This window comes from Crinia signifera, chromosome 2 (assembly GCF_055691185.1).
Source record: "Crinia signifera chromosome 2, ASM5569118v1, whole genome shotgun sequence".
NCBI classification, from domain to species: domain Eukaryota; kingdom Metazoa; phylum Chordata; class Amphibia; order Anura; family Myobatrachidae; genus Crinia; species Crinia signifera.
The window spans coordinates 232704851-232719800 of record NC_139218.1 but is presented as its reverse complement, the minus strand read 5'-3'; the positions used below and the strand labels follow the sequence as shown (position 1 = coordinate 232719800).

General features: G+C 39.8%; 1 long non-coding RNA gene across 2 annotated transcripts in view; it reads left to right on the top strand.

Annotated features, from left to right (window-relative positions):
• Positions 1–13519, top strand: part of LOC146060614 (uncharacterized) — an 88456-nt gene extending 74937 nt beyond the window's left edge. For both annotated transcript variants that reach the window (XR_014470452.1, XR_014470451.1), the window contains 2 exons: positions 2023–2069; positions 13141–13519. This is a non-coding gene — a long non-coding RNA (uncharacterized LOC146060614). The remainder of the gene's footprint in view (positions 1–2022; positions 2070–13140) is intronic.
• The last annotated feature ends 1431 nt before the right edge of the window (positions 13520–14950 follow it).

Below are 14950 nucleotides of genomic sequence, written 5' to 3'. Positions count from 1 at the left end.
AGGTAGCCGGGGCAAAGTTATCAAGTTGTTGGGGCAGCTAGTGCCAGTATATTGGTTATGTGGAGGGGGGTGAGAGGTCAGCAATAGTGCCTGCCGCCTCGGGGAGTCCTCTAGATTGTGGGGGTTGTCGGCCTGGGGTGCGTCAGAGCAGTAAAAGGGTGTAAGTGCCTGCGGCTGGCTAATTAGTTGAGAAAGTCCGGACAGGCTAAGACATTCAGCCAAAGGTGCTAGTAGCGAGGGGGTTGTGACTTTGAGGCACGGCGTGGGGGGGTGGGGGGTGGGGGGGATAGGGCCGTAGGCCGTTTGTTTGACAGGCCTTGAATAGTTAGATCGATAAAGTAGTGCTTACCCGCAACTGCTGGTTGGCAGAGATGATCACTTGTTGCATCAGAGTACAGTTCTGTGTGGAGTCTTTATGGGTGATGCAGTGCCTGGGGGTGTCTGAAAGGTTGCAGACTTGATCGGTTTCTCGGTTGTTTATGGTGTGGTAGCAGTAGGTGACCCCTTCACAATGAGGTTTCAGTCTGGGCCAGGTCCCCAGGAGTGCTTGGGCCCAGCAGGTCACAGGGAGCTGGTGTTTGAGTCCTGGCAGGTCTAGGCAATGTTTCCACTATGCAGTGGGTCCAGGTGAGGGGGTTGATGAGCGTCCCCTGACACCCCGCTTGCACAGATCCCCTTTGCTGTATTGCTGCCTCCGGGGGGGTGTCTGTGATATAGGCCGTGGCTTGGGGCCTGTGTGAGCCGGAAGATCTAGTTCTTATCTGCACCCGCCGGGTGCTTGAGCGGCTCTGCGGGGTTGATTTGGAGGGTGAGCGGGAGGGTGTGGGGGCCGCCAGGGAGCCCCAGTCATCCGGTGCTGGCTGGCGTCTGGTCCGACGCGCTCGTTGCGGCGGCCGCGTCGCGGGTTCGCGGCCGGAAATCGAGGCCGCGGCTCCGGCGCTGTGACTAGGCCGCGACCTGGAGCGGCTCTCCGGCTGTCACCCCGGAGCTGTAGTTGAGCGGGTGTGCAGCGGGGACGTCTAGGGACCCGCTAGAACTGCAGGGCGCTGTTAATAGCTCTCTGAGCTGGCGGTGGTGTATAGAGCCAGTCAGAGAGAGCTCAGCAGGTACACGTCTACCCTGCATGGAGTCCAGGACACGCCCCTTTCATAAAGCTTTTAATTACTCTTTTAGTAATACTTCTATAATTTGTATTGAAGTTTATGTGTCCATAATCCATCTTAGGCAAAGTAACACATTCCAATTATATGAGTTGATTTCAAGGAGTAAATCAACTACAAGTGATATGTCCCATTCACATAAATAGTTCAGTCAGCCGCTTACCTGCTTGTAGATATAAGTTTGCAGCACCCGCGCGTGGGTGGAGGAGGGCAGCCCTCTTTTCAGGTTACATTACTGTAGTTGGGTTTATCCACCTTATGTGGATGAACCCGATCTATTTGGGCGCAACAAGGAGGCAATTAATGGGCACTTGGAACAATTTAATTGATCTGCCAGGCCCCCATTAATTATTGTAGTTATTGCAACAATCGGGCTGCTTTGCTCAATCAATTACATGTTCTTTTCAGTGGGATAATTTAATGAGTCTGTAAATGGACCTCAGTTTAAATATAATTTAATTTAATTTCTGGTAGTTTGGGTGGCTACTTGTCGGTGTTAGGGAACTCAAGAACAATTGTGTTAGACCCCTAAAGCCCAATAGAGGGTCTTCTGCTTTTAACAGCTAGACTGCTGTTTCATTAGTGCTCAATTTGTGCATTGCTACTTATGTGGGTGCCAGGACTTAAACTTCTTACTGTAGGGCCTTTCTGTCCAGATTCTGTCTGGATCCCAGTCTACTGTTAAGTTTCAGTGAAGGCAAGAATGAGGCAATCAATGTTCTACAAATTCTATGATAGTGAGATTTGACACTGCTTTACAATCCTTGTACTGTATGTGCCATTCTCATTACCTAAAATTACAGCTACTGTTTGGTAACAATGCTATTTGATAATTTTTATAATATGTTCTTTCCTTTCTTAGGCACAATTTAATAAAAAGAAAAAAGAAAAGAGCAGGCACACTATCCAGTACGTGAGTAGATCAGACATTGTCCTTTAGTCACCATAGACTGTGGTTTGCATTGTTCAATTGTCACCATTGCATAAACTTTACATTTATTAGATTCACTGCTGCATTCGGTGGCATGGCATTGCCAGTGACATCCCCCAATTTATCTGCATTTACAGATGAAGGGAAATGTAGCTAGCTATACATACTATGCAATTTTAAGAATTTGTTATAACGTAATGTTGTTCTCAGCAAATTTGTTTTAAAAAAATCACTAGTGTGTGTCACCTGTTCACAGTTGTTGGGTTCATATTTTGGCTAAAATGATAAGCGTCCTCAAATGTATTCTATGTCATACTGCAGAGTTTATTTTAATTATTGTGTTAAGCATTTAGAGAGTGCACCAGCATTTTTTTTTTCTGTGTGTGACCAGAATAAGCTCTAAAGACTGTGGCCATTAGGAGGAGTTGTGCATAGTGCACTAAGGTTGTGTACACATGGTGAGATATTGGCTAATGGACAAGTTTGACTAATTGCACAAGAGATTTTGGCTAGCTTCACTGGTGATTTTAACTAAACGATTTTGTCTAACTAATGATAGTCTGTGATCTAGTTGCCTTGCCTGCACAGTCACGGGCTGGAGGTATGGCGATTTTGACTAAGCTGTGTGAAAATCAAGATATAGTTAGCCACCGGAGATAGGTGGCTAGCTACATCATGCCATCCCCAGCCACGGCCAAATACACTGTGTGCGGTGGCTTAGTTAAAATTGCCTTGCCTGCACAGTCAATTTGGCCAGGCGATAGCATCATCGTAGGGCTACACATTGCTATCGCCCACAGTGTACGCATGGTGTGATTCTAGCGAACCTTCTAGGTTATTTTTAACTATCTAGCCAAAATTGCCTGGCCAAATCGCACCATGTGTACACCCCTATAGTATATATTTAGGCCACTATGCTAATTATAAATAGGAAAAGATGGGGATATATGCGCCAAAAGGTTTAAATATATATAGCACCAAGGGTGTATTCACCCGAATAGACACACCAATACAATTTCCCCATCTTTTCCAATTTGTATTTTTTCTTAGTCCTTTTACCACTTTTGAGTGGAATAGGGATAAGAATATTGTTGTGCATACACACTAGCACACCACAGGATTTGCTGCCTCATTTGATATAACATAGTGTTAAACAATTTTTTTTATACACACGTATATTAGGGCGGAGTGAAAAAACTGAAATTGAGAAATTCAAAATCGGCTAGTGTGGGAAAGTTGTGACTTGACCTGAATAATAAACGTGCAAAAGCATTTTGATCTGAGTCAACATCTTCTGTTCCGGCAAGAGGCCTAAAGTTTCACTTTTTAGGTGAACATAGTGAAACCTATGAAGATGCTCCGATCTAGTTATAATTATGTCAGGATGTCTTAAGAGTGGTTCATTAATATACTTTAGCATAGTAAAAAACAGTACGAGCTTGTCCTAGTGCAAAGTGACTGACTGGCGGGAGAAAAAATCCCTAATAATTGACCCATTTTCATGGTCACAATTGTGAATATTGTGTGTTTTCTCCTGAACGTGTTTATAATAGAAGAAGCACAAATACTGTAAATGGAATTTCAATGCCACTGTGTGAAATATAACACCGCATAATAGCCCTTAATCAGACCTGATCGCAGTACAAATTTGTTCTCAAAATGGGCAAAACAAATGCTGCATTGCAGGTGGGGCAGATGTAACGTGCTGAGAGATTTACATTTGGGTGGGGTGTGTTGAAACTGAAATCTAAATTGCAGTGTAAAAATAATGCAGCAGGTATTTACCCTGCACAGAAACAAAATAACAACACAAATCTAAAGGTGGCCATACATCTACAGATCGATTGTCAGATCTGGCTGGTTGGAACAAATACCTGGTAATATCTGAATGACAGTTTTTTGCAGTTTTCCAGCATTTCAAAGCAAAGTGCTCTCATCCATTACCAGTATTGTGTTCCAAACAGACAGATCGGACAATAAATCTGTAGATGTATAGCCACATTAACTCCCTCTGCACATGTTACATCTGCCCCACCTGCAGCTGCATTACAGCATATAATTATGCCAAAGATAAGCCAATATATTAACAGTTAAATACATTAAAGTGCATTATGCTGTAATAAGTATTGCTGATCAATCCGGCCGTCTTTTTGTAAGGGCTTACTGGGCACTTGCCCAGGGGCCCCAGGCGTATAAGGGCTCTATGTTGATAGCTGTGGATCCCCTTTTTCCAGGGATACCAGAATTTTGAAAATCGGCCATGGGGAACTGCAGATATCCAACTTCAAAGCAGCAGTCCACATCCGACCTGTTAATTACAATTTCCAGTCATATTTCTCAGGTTCTCTCTGACACTAGCGGCTTGTCTCTATCATGCCCAGAACCAGAGATATCAGCCTTTAGGCAGCCGGTCCCTGCTCCAGCTCCAAACGTCTGGTGTAGTTTTATATTTTTGTCAATGGATTGCTCTGGCTCCTGATCTCTGATACCCAAGTTCCCAGCACCTCCTGAAAGTTGGGACTCTAGGTTTTTATCCTAGGCTAAGAAATCTATTTCCAGATAATGGCGATATCTGCAGTCAAACAAGCTGCCCTTCCACCGGAAAATGACGAATATCAAGCCCACTCCATTATCCAACCATCCCCTGTGTATAAAACACCCATTACCTCCCTGGAAGTCATTTACAAGGGACCCTTTATACAGCTCAGTGCCCCCTTCCACACGTTAGTGTTCACCCTCCCACCACCTGTGCAGTAAAGGAGTAATTAGCAGAAGTTACTGCTCCAGGTCCTACATGTTAAATGGAAGATAGAGCACCCCTGCCACCCGTGGGACATCAAAGCTGCTGCTGATACCACCCCCCACCCCTAGGAGGGGAGAATGGGTAAGGGCCCCAGTGCATTGCTTTGCCCAGGTGCCCACACTGCTGTTAAGACGGCCCTGCTACCTAGAAATGAACACAGTGATTGGCATATATGTACTGCTGGACACCACTCATAGAATGATTAACCTGTTATTTTTTGAATCAATGTTCTTGTTTTTTTCCCCCTAAACATTAGATGTATTTATTTATTTATTTACTTACAGTTTCTTATATAGCTCAGCAGATTCCGTTGCGCTTTACAATAGTAGACAGTGATAAAACAAACTGGGTAATGACAGACAGACTTGGGGGTTAGAGGGCCCTGCTGCAAGCTTACAATTTATTACATCATAATACACTTCAACGTATTTAACAGTTAATATATTGGCTTATCTTTGGCATAATTATATGCTGTAATGCAGCCCAATCATGTTCCCAGTATAGGGGATGCAACACTCTTTTTCTGTCAATAAACAGAAGTGATATGTAAAATGATACATTAGCCAGTTTACACTTACTTGTAATACTTATTGTAACAGTTACTGTTTTTCAATAACAGACTGCAACAGTTATTTCTTATTTATGTACACAGGATTGTCTATCTTTGTATATGCACTGCAAAGAGAGCAGCATAAATCCAATTTCATGTATTTCAGTGACACTGTGTGAAATATAACACTGCATAGTGGCCCTTAATCAGACCTGATTGCAGTACAATTTTGTTCTCAAAATGGGCAAAAAAATGCTGGACTGCAGGTGGGGCAGATGTAACATGTGCAGAGAGATTTAAGGTGGCCATACATCTACAGATTTATTGTCCGATCTGTCTGGATGGAACAAAATCCTGGTAAAAGATGAGAGCAAATGACAGTTGACCATTTGCTTTGACCATTTGACAAAATGCTGAAAAACTGTCATTCAGATATTACCAGCTGTTTGTTCCAACCGGCCCAATCTGACAATCGATCTGTAGATGTATGGCCACCTTTAGATTTGTGTGAGTTATTTTGTTTCTGTGCAAGGTAAATACCGGCTGCATTATTTTTACACTGTAATTTAGATTTCAGTTTCAACACACCCCACCCAAATTTAACTCTCTCAGCACGTTACATCTGCCCCACCTGCAATGCAGCATTTGTTTTGCCCATTTTGAGAACAAATTTGTACTGGGATCAGGTCTGATTAAGGGCTATTATGCAGTGTTATATTTCACAGTGTCACCGAAATTCCATTTAGAGTATTTGTGCTTCTTCTATTATAAACACGTTCAGGAGAAAACACACAATATTCACAATTGTGACCATGAAAATGGGTCAATTATTAGGGATTTTTTTCTCCCACCGAAGTCATTCACTTTGCACTAGGACAATCTCGTACTCTCTTTTACTAAGCTAAAGTATATTAATGAACCACTCTAAGACATCCTGACATAATTTTAACTAGATCGGAGCATCTTCATAGTTTTCGTAATTTTCACCAAAAAAGTGAAACTTCAGGCCTCTTGCCAGAACAGAAGATGTTGACTCAGATCAAAATGCTTTTGCACGTTTCTTATTCAGGTCAAGTCACAACTTTTCCACACTAGCCGATTTTGAATTTCTCAATTTCAGTTTTTTCACTCCGCCCTAACGTATATATACATTTTTTACTCTATAACTCTATTCTTAATAATTTTTTAACGTTATTTTCATTAGCGCCCATTGCTGCCACTATCTTATAGTGGCATTGCTCACTATGCTATTTATACCTTCCTTAGGCAGCGATCCTATATTCACCCATCTCTGATGAGGTGCTGATCTTTCCCCCAGTATTTATCCATAAACATATGTGGTTATTTTCTAAAATTCTCCTGTGTTGATCACTTTTAATTATACAAATTTACACCACATAAAAAAATATGCTTAGCAATAATGTATTGAAAAATGAAATGAAAAATAGGCAATTTGTTTACATAATAACAGAATATCCACAGGTGCTTCTGTGTGCAGTGAAAAAAGCACAAGTGGATTGTGCTTCTAGATGTCAAGTAGTAAGGACAAATGATTGGCACACTGGATTGCTAGACTGCTGACAGACGAATGGAATAAAATAAGCAGAGTTACTCTGATAAATAAAACATGTCTCAGCATGATCCAGTTCTGAGAGGAGAGCAGCTGAATAATTAAAATTAACTGCATTTTGTTCATTTGTTCTAAGTCTTCCACATATTACTATATTTCTCTAGTGCTACACACTGAGCAACATGTTGTTGGCAGAATAAAAGTTACTTGTTTTGAAGGTAGAAATAAAAAATTATATGATTATTAATATAACAACATTAACAACAACATTTATTATACTGTAGGTTTATCATTTCCCACTGTAGTAGAGATATGACTATTTACATATACTGGCATTTTATTTCTTATGTATACAGTATAAATCTCTCTCTTTTTAAAGTTTGTTTGTAAATATGGAGTGACTCTCCATTTGAGCATGTGGGCAATAACAACACTACTGTTTCTGTGACTTTTGGCTTTGTGAGTTCCTATTAGTAGGGAACTTAGTGTTAATAGCAACCTCCCAGTAGAGGCTCCTACCTTTCCAGAGGAGGGGGGCTGCCGCGATGCGGGCCTCCCCTCGGATGCCGCTGCCATGTTCCTGATCCCGGCCTCCCCTCAGCTGCGCTGGTCCCCGTCATGCAGCTGGGGCATGCGCAGTAGCCTCTTTAGTACTGCGCATGCGCTGGGCCCCAGCCTCTGTGGGCTGCTTTTGCAGAAGCCCCCGAAGGCATATTCCGGGTACGGCGCATGCACAGTTTTGTCCTCGTACTCGTGGGACCCGGATTTATGGGCTGCCATTCAGCAGCCCATGTAGAGGTGTCCCGGAGGGAGGGAACTCCCAATGGTACTGCCTTGGGTGACTGGTAGGTCGGACTTCCAATAGGAATTAATACACCTGTGGATCTTTTGAAATGTGTCAGTATGTAAAGAACCCACTTTACACTAGCTAGGAGCAAAGGAAAAATGCACAGTGAGCATGGCCTCGGGACTGAAGTTGGAAAACATGTTGTTAACTCATAACTCACAGTAAAATAAATCAAATGTTCAAATTAATAATCCAGCAAGGTATTAAATAATATACATGAAGATAATTCAGGTTCAATAAAAATTGTGACTTCGTTTAAGTAGAAAAAATAGGGACAGTACACAAATACCAATTAAGAAGCACTCATGTTCATTTCTATTGTAGTTTTATAACTATTGTTTAAAGCCGATTATGATCAGTAGCTTAGGTAAATTGCAACATGGTAAAACATTAACCCAAATATAGAACACTGTATTATTAATAATCAGAACACATAGGTACAAAACTGGATTTAACTTGAGCACACTCACCTACCCATGCACATTTACTATACTTACTAATGATCAATTTTCGTTGATTTTTCTTGATTTCAAATTGATGTGATAAGTGGTTCCCATACTCGGTCCTGAAGGAGCGCTAGTGATTCATACTTTAAGTACAGTAAATTCATGGCTCAGCACAGATGATCAAATCATATTGACTGAGGAACTACTTACATCACCTGTGGCAAACATGGATATTCTTATCACATTGACTGTTAGTTCTCCTTGAGGACCAAGTTTGGGAACCATTGATCTAAATCGCTGTTGTGCTAAGCTTTTGGAGGGTAAAACACACATTTACAAACATTTAAAAATGCATATAAAAATTGATCTAGTAATAAATGTGTATTTTAGCTTCTTAAACACCCCATCGATTTAGATAGATTTTCAACAAAAATTTACATTTTAGGGGGTTATTCAATCCCGGACCAATTTTCTGGCCAGGTGAAAAATCGTCAATAACTTGCAAATCGGTATTCAATCACGGGTGTTTTCATCTTTGAGTACATTTTTGCAGATGCCATTTCACTATTTTGTGGGGGCGAATCGGCATGGGTGAAAGCGACCATGAATTCCACAAAAGCACATGGATTCGCAGAAAATTCGCTGATCCACACGGTTTTCGCTGATGCTACATATTTCATTAAATCTGCACTTGAATTGAATAGGGCGAGTTGAATTTTCCCTAAAAATGGGTGGAAATTGGTGATTTTTTGCCTTGCAGAAAATTTTGCCCGGATTGAATAACCCCCTAATATATATAAACCCCTAGAGCTAAGAACAACTTAAAGAACATTTAATTGGTGATAGGCTAAGTGGAAGATTTTACACAAAATTCTGTATATTTAATAATAACCTATTTCTCTTCCATTGATAACACACTGGAGGGCTCAGGGCAGAAAGGTGGTTGTCTGAATATTATTATTAGAATCCACTATGGGATTTTACCTTCAATTACAGCTAATAACTCTTCTGGTACAGGCTGTGTATTGCAATATTTTATGCTTAGTGTAAAAGAACCGGCTTCTGAGCAAACACATTAAAGCACAGTGCATGTCACTGCTGGATACAAGCTTCAAAAAGACAAATAGTTCTGTACTGGTAATGCAGCAAGTAACTGATATAAAATATGAGGACGGCGTGTTGCAAAAGAGCAATATTCACAGTTCACATTGTAATATATAACCTTGTTATGCCTTTTACTCTCATTTAGATTTAACCCCTCTCTTTAAATATAAAATATTCTACTTTTCTGTCACAACGATGACCAAATGTTTCATGGCTTCTGGATAATGCATGTTTTGTAGTTCTCCCCACAGAATCACAAGTAAAATATTTAGCTCCACCTGTGAGCTTTTAAAAAGTCTGAATGTGCACCTCTGCACCGGCCGGGTGACCTGGAAAACGCGAACTGTGTGGGGTCCTGGGGACCGAGTATGAGAACTCCTGATGTAGATATTACTGGAAATTTATTTTTGGCAGAAAAATAATGTATACTATATAATTATTTAAAAAAAATCATAGTTAAAAAAAAGACAACTTTGTATTAACTACTCAGAATTTTAAATAAAATAAATGTCTGATCATATGTATATATATATATATATATATATATATATATATATATATATATATATATATATATATATATATATAGTCCCAAGAACCGGCACTCCCCAAGTTGCTTCCACGTAGAATTCTTACCCGGTGCCTTCCTGGCTAGACTTCTCAGCCCACGTATATGTAGCAGAATTAGGCGGCACTCACGGAATTTTTTAGTGACAAAAAATGCAAGTTTATTGCATGTTAAAGACCCGACATGTTTCGAGCCACCAAGCCCGTCCTCAGGGGGGCCTGGTGGCTCGAAACATGTCGGGTCTTTAACATGCAATAAACTTGCATTTTTTGTCACTGAAAAATTCCGTAAGTGCCGCCTAATTCTGCTACATATATATATATGACTGCTTTGTGCCGGGCACACCTCCAACAGGTGGCTGCTTGTCGGGTGCCTTCGTCAATAGTGCATGTAGACGGGAGAAGGACGCAGCACTCCAGACGATTCTCAAAACAGAATAACTTTTATTGTGCTCAGCAACATTTCAATACAGGTGTGTATTATCTTCAGGCTCAATATAACAGTGAACGGTACCTTCTATAAATACCAAACCAATGTGACGTCTACGTAGGAGGCGGCACTTTCATCCCGCCCCCTAACGTATCAGTGTACAGGCTAGGGTTTCAACACTGCTGAATCCAATTAATCAGATCAGCTAGTGTCGTCCCAGCCTAATCACTGTCTCCAACACTTAAAAAACATAAGAAAATACATAAGAAAAAATTTATCTATATATATATAACAAATCAATTTGCAAAGAAAATATATAAAATGCGAAATAGAATCAATTCTGAATCACATAATGTCAACAAGAATTAAAATACTGCAGCATAACTTGATCAGGGTGAACCCATCCGGTAATCTCCGGTGAGCAACTAATGTATACTATATAATTATTTAAAAAAAATCATAGTTAAAAAAGACAACTTTGTATTAACTACTCAGAATTTTAAATAAAATAAATGTCTGATCATATATATATATGTCTAGTGTCCGTGTGTAACTGAAACACTGCCGCCTGCTGGCAGCGAGTGATACTACATCTCTTTCACACATACAGAAACACAGAGGCAATCACACATACAAAAACATACATAGACTATCTTTCGAAGCTTTTGCTTCGAGCAGGCTTAGCTAGTAATTATATAAGCATAGCTTGTGACTCCCAACAAGGCGATCCTATAAGGTAGGTCCCAGGGCAACTGCAGAGGGCATGATATGCTGGGTAGAATAACAAACAACACAGTAAAATCAGTGCAGGCAGATAACAGAATTGCATGGCATCATAAGCCGAGAAGGAAAAAGGAAAGGAAAACGTATTGGTACAAGCAATGACTGAAGTTGACAGCAGGCATGAGTTGTCAAAAATTAGTAAAAAAATAATTCAATAACCATAGATAAGAGTGTAAGAATGTGAATGTTGATATATATATATATATATATATATATATATATATATATATATGGCAAACAAGTAACAAAGTGCGCCCTAATCAGAAATGTCCACCACCATAGGAAGAATTTGTGACAATATAATCACAATACAACAAATTTATTTGTAAAATAAATAAAATGACAATAAAACACTTCGTTCATCTGTGTGGAGTCATAAGTTCAACAACGGTCAACAGTATAAGGAAACCCAACGCGTTTCGTCGTTAAAAACGACTTCCTCAGGGGTAACCGTCCGCAGGCAGCCTAACCTTTGGAAAAAGATGTTTCCTTCTCAGTGTAATATGGCTTTCAATTAGACTCAATAAACAAATATGAGGGAGAGGACCCTTTGTAGATCTCAATCCTGATGCCAAACTGCATCTAAAACGTAGTCAATTTCCATACAGAACAGGAAAAAATGAGGGAATATCCAGAAGGAATTCAGATAACTCCTTAATGTACTCCAGACTCCAGGTCTGGTCTAGCAATTGATTACCTAGCACCACGTTATTGAGGATTTGGTTACTACATTAAGGAGTTATCTGAATTCCTTCTGGATATTCCCTCATTTTTTCCTGTTCTGTATGGAAATTGACTACGTTTTAGATGCAGTTTGGCATCAGGATTGAGATCTACAAAGGGTCCTCTCCCTAATATTTGTTTATTGAGTCTAATTGAAAGCCATATTACACTGAGAAGGAAACATCTTTTTCCAAAGGTTAGGCTGCCTGCGGACGGTTACCCCTGAGGAAGTCGTTTTTAACGACGAAACGCGTTGGGTTTCCTTATACTGTTGACCGTTGTTGAACTTATGACTCCACACAGATGAACGAAGTGTTTCATTGTCATTTTATTTATTTTACAAATAAATTTGTTGTATTGTGATTATATTGTCACAAATTCTTCCTATGGTGGTGGACATTTCTGATTAGGGCGCACTTTGTTACTTGTTTGCCATTTTCCCCTTTCCCCCACTAACAGGGGGGGGGGGCATACTTAGTTGCTGCCCACCCTTAATATTTCAGCGCAGTGAAAGGGTACCCCCTCTATTGTTCTATATATATATATAGCAACGGACGGGTGCTGGCACTCACTTCCAATCAATGGGTACTGCCTGGTGCCCTCACCATGGGGCCTGCCGTAGCAGGACTCGATATTTAGACTGAGGTACGTGCGGCACTCAGGACCAAAGTAAATGAACAACAATTACACAATCAGTGTAGTTTGTGACGTTTCAGCCTTGCGGCTTTTATCAAACAGCTTACATATATATACATATATAGGAACAAGTGCATAATAAAACATTTGCACAATGAACACCCCCCAAGTGGTCATGCATATGGGAAAGCTAACCATTTTTAATATATGTATATTCAAGATTTTATCTGAAATGGCTGGAGAATCTGTAATGCTTTTTTGGTTGGATAAAATTAGAGTTTCAATGTGGTAACTGGAGAATAGGAAGACCATTTACACGTTTTCCTATCCATAGTAAATACCCTCCTAAGTGTAACTTTATATTGTAGGTTTCTGTGTTAGTAAACATCCTATGTAGTGTTACAAAAGTATACGAACAATACACAAAAGTGGTGTGAAGTTAGTACAGTATCTGTATTTCCTACTTCATTTTATGGAACACTGTTTGCCTGTGTATGAGGAGATCAATCATTACATTTCATTCATGGATATATAAATGCATCAAGCTTCATTCCGATACTAAACTAACAATTGTCTTTGTAACATTGCAGAATCCTAAAATATCTGGATGATGGCAAGAACCTACAGATGTACTCTTATGACAAATGTCTATCCGTCCATTGTGTTATCCTTTCTTGCACAACATTTATATTCTCAATTTTCCCAACATGAATGAAGAATAAATAAATAAATAAGTACACATTATTTTTATGTAGAGCTACTAGTAAAGTGGATAATTGCTGATTAAAGTGTCAATAAATGTTATTGTAGATGATGTATCCTTTTTCCAATTTTTTTTTCAAGGGAGCATAACTCATGCATTTGCAAATCTGGAATTCATTTGCAGTCATACCTTTGTGTGGAATTACATCAATCCGTTCATCCAAAATGTTCTATTTCTTGTGATGGAGCTGCAATTGTCATAACAAATCTGACCTGAAGGCATTGTGTCTTCTTTGCAAGTTTTGCTTCAGTAGTCTGGAACTTACATGCTAGTTAGATAAGGCAGTGTAGTCAGTTCATTTGCAAGAAATATAGGACACATATTTTGAAGCAATATTAGCATATTTCACCTTTGCAATGTTAATAAATGAACATGCAGATTTTATTATTTTATTTATTAAAATATGTGATAACTTACATATCTTAAATTCTTATCTCGCTATGATTTCAATTTCATTTATTTATTTAGCTTAAGTTATTTACTTTCTATCTTCACATTTACATATACATTTACATATAAGCGATTACCCATGGCGTGCTCAGTGAGGTTAACATTCCTGAATAGAGGTATGGGTATTCCGTAATGGCACTCATGCCCCACCATGTTGAACCACTGTATCAGCAACGAACTTGGGATGTGAATGGAGAGGGAAAGTTACAATAGGGATTAATGATGCCTTATTTTTTCAGTATATACTGTATGTAGCATTTCTGTGGTGAATGTGTGCTCAAAAATTTGATATGGGAAAATAGGACATTTGTGCAGGAAGGTGGAGCAGACATCAAAGGGGGGGGGGGGGGGGGGGGCTGCTAGGACTCCAGTCCCAGGCCCAGATAGAAAGGGGGCCCAGGACTGGTGTTCATAAAGTGTTATTTGTCATAAACAAAGTTCACATTTTCCTTGAAGCAATGTAGAGGTTGAGTAGTGCAGCCAGAAATGTCTCACCAGACATTACAATTGTTCCAGAAAGGGAAAAGGGTTCTGCCTACTTTGTCAGACCAGGGCCCCACAAATTATTTTTTCAGGTAATGCACAGTTGCCTACACCCCAGCACCCGGGGGGAGACTCCGGTTTAAGTGTGGAGTGAGGGAGCTGATTCCATGTAGAACCTAAAAGAAAAAAGAGCAAGAGAGAGAAAAAAAGGGTAGGATAAAAATGAGAGCAAAAAAACAAAACATATACAACAATAAACACTGAATAATAGGGCGAAATGTAATAGGGTGAGAGAATCAAAAAGTGAGAGATTTGGTAAGAAATCTACAGTTTTTTAAAGCAGTAATCATTTACATGGCAAAACCAGTTTGATTTGGAAGTGTAAATAATTGCCGCTTTAAAAAACTGGAGATTTCTTACCAAATGTCTCACTTTCTCATTCTCTCACCCTATTATATTTCATCCATAGTGTTTAGGTTTTCTTTTTGTTATTACTTCCATAAAGTGCGGAAAAGAAAGAACAGTCAATATATCATGGCTACCATAATCATGGTAGTGGAGATGGTGAGGAATGAGATGTGGTGGATTGTGTGGCATTAATGTTGAGGCGAGCAAAAGCAGATTGAGGATTTTCAAAGAAAGGTGGACAGGCTTCCATGGTGAACATCAGTCTGGGTAGATTAAGGCATATTGGACGTTGTGGT